We start from the raw sequence: 5,349 nt of genomic DNA, 5'->3' as shown, positions 1-5,349 counted from the left end.
TAGTTGGTGCAAGTGATCTATTAGCAAAAACTGAAATAAACAATGGTTTTTATATTTTTCTTAGCAAATTTAAGTTAAAAACTATCGATTAACGTTTTCAGACTTTTTATGTTGTGGTATTATAAATTTTATTCAATTATTTTAGTACCAGGAGCTACTAATAGCACCACTATTGGTACATTTACCCTATCATGTACATACATGCATCACAAAAATAAACCAGTGTTGATCGTTCACGAATGTGGCGCTAATGAATGTCAATCGCTTCGAACGAGTTTACGCGTTATCTTTCCCCCATTCTTTTTGGTGCCATCATTTGTAGGTATGGTATATTTATATGGGCTCGTTTATATATTACTTAACGCCAAAAAGGAAGGAGGTTATCTGGCGTAGTGTTCACGTCATCAACATTCTCTTCATAAAACCTGTTACGCGGAAGAAGGAGAGGGCCTTTACATTGTTAAAAAATGTGTTGCGTAATATTTGAATGAGCACATAGGGAAACCTTGAACTTCATTCCGTCGCATCGATAGCAGTAGAAGCACGTGGTCGTAGAAAATGAAATCAAAACAAAAATAACTGTCATTCAGTGTGCGTGAAGCACAGCCAACATCTAAATAGAAAGACAATGGTAAGCTTTAAGAATGGTTGAATAATGATTCATTAATATACCATAACCGCAAGTGTTGCGGATTGTTATCAATTAACATTCTACGTAGCGTGCTGCTAACTGTGCCACGGTTTCTCTAACGTGGCTCGTTGGTCTAGGGGTATGATTCTCGCTTCGGGTGCGAGAGGTCCCGGGTTCAATTCCCGGACGAGCCCAACTATGATTATTTTATACATACGTTTGTATACTGTATATACTCTCTTTAGCAGGGCAAAACTGGGAACCGGTTTGGAGAAGCCGCGTACATAATATGTCGATTGCATGCATACTGCAGCACAGTACCCTAATTTGGTGGAATAAGTAGTATTCTTTATTACACCAACGAACCTAACCTCAAAATGACTGACAATTCACAGGTCATTTTGACAGATGTAACATGAGCATGAAAAGGACGGCAACAAGATCGATAAAGTAGAATATATTATCCGTCTTTTTCGTGCATGAGTGTGGTCTGTCAAAAAGACCTCAGAAATGTCAATCATTTTCATGGCCAGCTTTGTTGGTGCAATGAAGAATAGTATGCGATATTCTTTATTACACCAACGAACCTAACCTCAAAATGACTGACAGATCTCATGTCATTTTGACAGATGCAACATAAGCATGAAAAGGACGGAAATAAGATCGATAAAGTAGAATATATGATCCGTCTTTTTAGTGCATGTGTCAAAATGACCTGAGAATTGTCAAACATTTCCATGGCTAACTTTGTTGGTGTAATGAAGAATTGGGATAGGCGATGGAATATTAAAGTGTCTCGAGTAATATCAAAGTGACGCTCGATTGGGGAACTATGAGGGTGACAGCAAATGAACAGCAAAACGTTATTGCAACCATAACAAATTGCAAATGCTCCATAGAAAATCAAAAAGCGCTCCATAAAGAATGAGCATATGTTACATGTAAATGTGCAATATTACCCATAAATAATTGAAAACGTTCCATTCTTTATAAAAAATGTACCGGTAAAACATTAAATTTTCTCAATAAAAGTGAAATTTTGTACCAATAAATAATACTGAAATGCTCCATAATAAAATACAAATGTTACAAATATGCTATGTATGGAGGATTTTCAATTTTTCATTTTTCAATTCATATATTCTATGGTGCAGTTTGATAATACTTATGGAGAGTTCATCTATTTTTTATGATGCAATTTCAATTTTTTGTGGTCCAATTTAATTTTTCTATGGAGCAATATTCAATTTTCTATGTGTACAATTTTATTTTTTTATGGAGCATTTGCATTTTATTATGGAGCATTTCAGTATTATTTATTGGTGCAAAATTTCACTTTTATTGAGAAAATTTAATGTTTTACCGGTACATTTTTTACAAAGTATGGAACGTTTTTAATTATTTTTGGGTAACATTGCACATTTTTATGGAACATATGTTCATTCTTTATGGAGCGCTTTTTGATTTTCTATGGAGCGTTTCTATTTGTTTATGGGTGCAATAAATAGGCTGCCCAAATGAACTGTTCCTATTTTGACGTTTCTCCTCGTGTTACTTTTCTCCGACGTGTTATGGGCTGACAAAAAAAGAACAGGGGTTCGGGACCCTAGAATTGAAAGAGTTTTTGAAAAATATTGGACCGGGCCTTCACAGTTTATGACCGAAGTTTATATAGCCGACCTACTGATACCTGATACCAATATTTTTCAAAAATTCTTTCACTATGACACTTTTAAAAAAAAAAAATGCCATGGCAGGATTTCTTAACAAAATATTCCACAATTTTGCCAAAGTTCCCTCCAGAAATTCTTCCGGAGATTCATTTTGAAATTTCTCTGGAGATTCCTCCAAAAACTCTTTAGGAGTTTGCACCATGTCTCGGTTCAAGGATTTCTTTTAGAAATCTTCTACATAATCTTTCCAAAATTGCTTCATGGATTCCTTCTGAAATTACTCCATGATTTCAGTCTTTAAATTTTCCAAGGTTTTTTTATAGAAGCTTCTCTATCGGTTTTTTTTTTTCAGAAATATTTCCAGGGATACTTTAGGAAATTGTTTCAGGGCATTCTTCAAATATTGCCGAAAAAATTTCTCCAAGAATTTCCATGGGCACCTTTTGAAACTTCAACACCAACAGGGATTATTTTGGATTCTTCAAGGATTCTTCCCTCTTACTTTGAGTATATCACCGAAAAACACCAATTAAAATTAATTATGATAAAGTCATGCGATGATTAAACCTAGTAAACATTCTTAAAGGATTCGTTTAGAAAACAGTTGGGGAATTTCTCTATGATTTTCTCAGTGTTTTATACAGGGATTGTTCCAGAAATTCTTTTAAAGCTTCTTTCCTAAATTCTTCCAGAGGTTAAATATCAAAAATTTCTCTTCATTCCTTCATTATTTCTTGAAGAAGTCTACCAGTAATTTGTTCAGGAATTCCTCAATTTCGCAGGAATATGTCCAAGAATTAATTCCGGGATGCATCCAAAAAATCCTGCAGGAATTCCTCCAGAGATACTTACATTATTCCTTTCAGTGGGATTCAAGTAGGAATTTCCTACAAGAGTCCATACAGAGATTATTATTATTAGCTTTATACAGATTTTCAGCCCGCGGCTGGTTCATCTCCAACCCATACAGACATTCCCGGAAGTTTCTCTGGCATTTACTTTAGGAATAGTTCTAAAAATTTATCCACGAATTCGCAACCGAATTAATTCAGAAATATTTCCTAAGCTTTTCTACTGGAAATCCTTGAACAATATTTCAAGATTTTTTTTTCTTTAGGGATCTGTTCATCTTTTCAGAAGCTTATATAGACGTATCTCCAGGAATCCCGTCTGAAACATGTGCACAAAACGTTCCAGGAATGAAATCCTTCAATAATTTTATCAAATGATTTCCGCAGGAATTTTATTCCTAGGAATTTCCTCCAAGAGTTTCTCGAGGAGTTTTTACATAACATTTTTTCTGGGATTTTTTGATAAATTCCTCATGGGACTTCTTCAAGAATTTCCCAGGGATTTCTCCAGTTAGTCTACTATACATTCATTCAAGAATATTTCTAAAAAAAAAACTTGAATTCTACAGATTTTTTTTTGCAAAACTTCCGTCTGCTTACGCTGGTATTTTGCATACCATAAAAAAACCAAAATACACGCAGAGACAGGGAACGTAATGATCAATGCGATACAAATGAGTAGATATAAAAATTCACCACTATTCTTCAAACAAACCGTTACGATCTATCTATCAGTACAGAGTGAATTGATGAATGTGAAAAAGTGTCGATGTCCCTCCAAAAATATTTATTAATTTGCCTAAAAACTATATGTAAGTTCCGCTCAAAAACTCCAACAAAAACAGAAACAACTAAATTATAATTTACAGGCATAGGATACAAGAAGCTCCAAACAAACTGTGGCATTAATGATAAAAACAAAAACAAAGATAGACAGCGTAGGTTTCTTTATATGTTAATCTGTTTTATACTAGTATCTAACTATTTAAAAATTGTTCTTTTAGTTTACCCTTGAAAAAGGCCAAATAAACTAGGCCGAAACGTCGGGCAATGCAAATTTAATCGTTTGGATTCCCTAGACTGAGAAAGCCACAATTTCCATAGCAAACCAGTTCCAGTCGAAAACCCCTAGCAAAATCCTTTAAAAATATCTTCTGAAACTTTTCGAAATTGTAGAGATTTCGTCTGGAATTTCAACGAAGGATTCTTCAAAAGTCCTTCCACGGAATTTTTCAAATATGCCTTCAAAATTACATAAAAGTCCCACAGAGATTATTTCGAAAATTCTTCCAAGGGTCTTCCAAGAATTTCTTGAGAAATTCCTTCAGAAAATCTTTTTATAAGTCGCCTCTGCGCTTCCGTTAGAAATTTCCACTAGGATACTTTCAGAGATTTCTGAAGGGTACGTTTCAGATCTCAACGGGGATTTCTTTCGGAAGCTTTCCCAGAAATGCGGAAAAATGCTGTTATTGAAATAATTTCATAATGATTTTTAAGGAAATTTCTGGAAGATTATCTGAAGGAAAATTAAAAAAAAAACCCTGGTGTCACTTTTGGAAATTCCTACCATACTCTTGAAAATTTTCTGGAGGGATTGCCGGGCCGAAATTTCAGAAGCGATTTCTGACATTATCTCTGGAGGAAATCTGGGAAGAATGCCTGGGAGAATACCTGAAGAAATTCAATCGGATACCTCCATTCTTAAGAAAAATCATGGAAAGCTTGTGAAGAGCTGTGGAATTAAATCCAAGGAAACCAAGCCTTAAATATATATCTAGAGGGATTTCCGAAAAAAAACCCGGAGACGAATGTCTGAATGAATCTATTAAAAAATGACTACAGAAAACTCTGCAGAAACTACAGACAAAGATACTGATGAAGTTCTTGAAGTAATCCCTCAATAAATTTCTGAGGGATCTCTGGAGGAGTTTTTAGAAGAATGCCCTATACTATTTCTGAACGGATTAGTACACAAAAATCCCTGAAACACTGACGAAACTTCTAAAGAAAATCCTGCTGGAACAAAACAATAATCTTGATGGATTTCTTTAGAGAATCAATGAACAAATTTCAGATTAAAAAAATGAATGATGGAATCTTTTGAAGAATACCTGATAGAACTGAAGAACTCTTTGCAAGAATGTAAGAAAGAACTTCTTGAAAAATCTAGAAAAAATCCAAGCAATAGACTGTA

The 5,349-nt window shown here is 34.4% G+C and overlaps 1 non-coding gene across 1 annotated transcript; it reads left to right on the top strand.

Moving 5' to 3' along the window:
* Positions 1 to 753: 753 nt before the first annotated feature.
* Trnap-cgg (transfer RNA proline (anticodon CGG)) lies at positions 754 to 825 on the top strand. The gene has a single exon. It is a non-coding gene; the product is annotated as a tRNA-Pro (tRNA).
* Positions 826 to 5,349: the final 4,524 nt, after the last annotated feature.

Source organism: Aedes albopictus, chromosome 3 (assembly GCF_035046485.1).
Source record: "Aedes albopictus strain Foshan chromosome 3, AalbF5, whole genome shotgun sequence".
Classification (NCBI taxonomy): Eukaryota; Metazoa; Arthropoda; class Insecta; order Diptera; family Culicidae; genus Aedes; species Aedes albopictus.
Note: the sequence above shows the minus strand (reverse complement) of the source record. Positions and strands in the feature narration are given on the sequence as shown.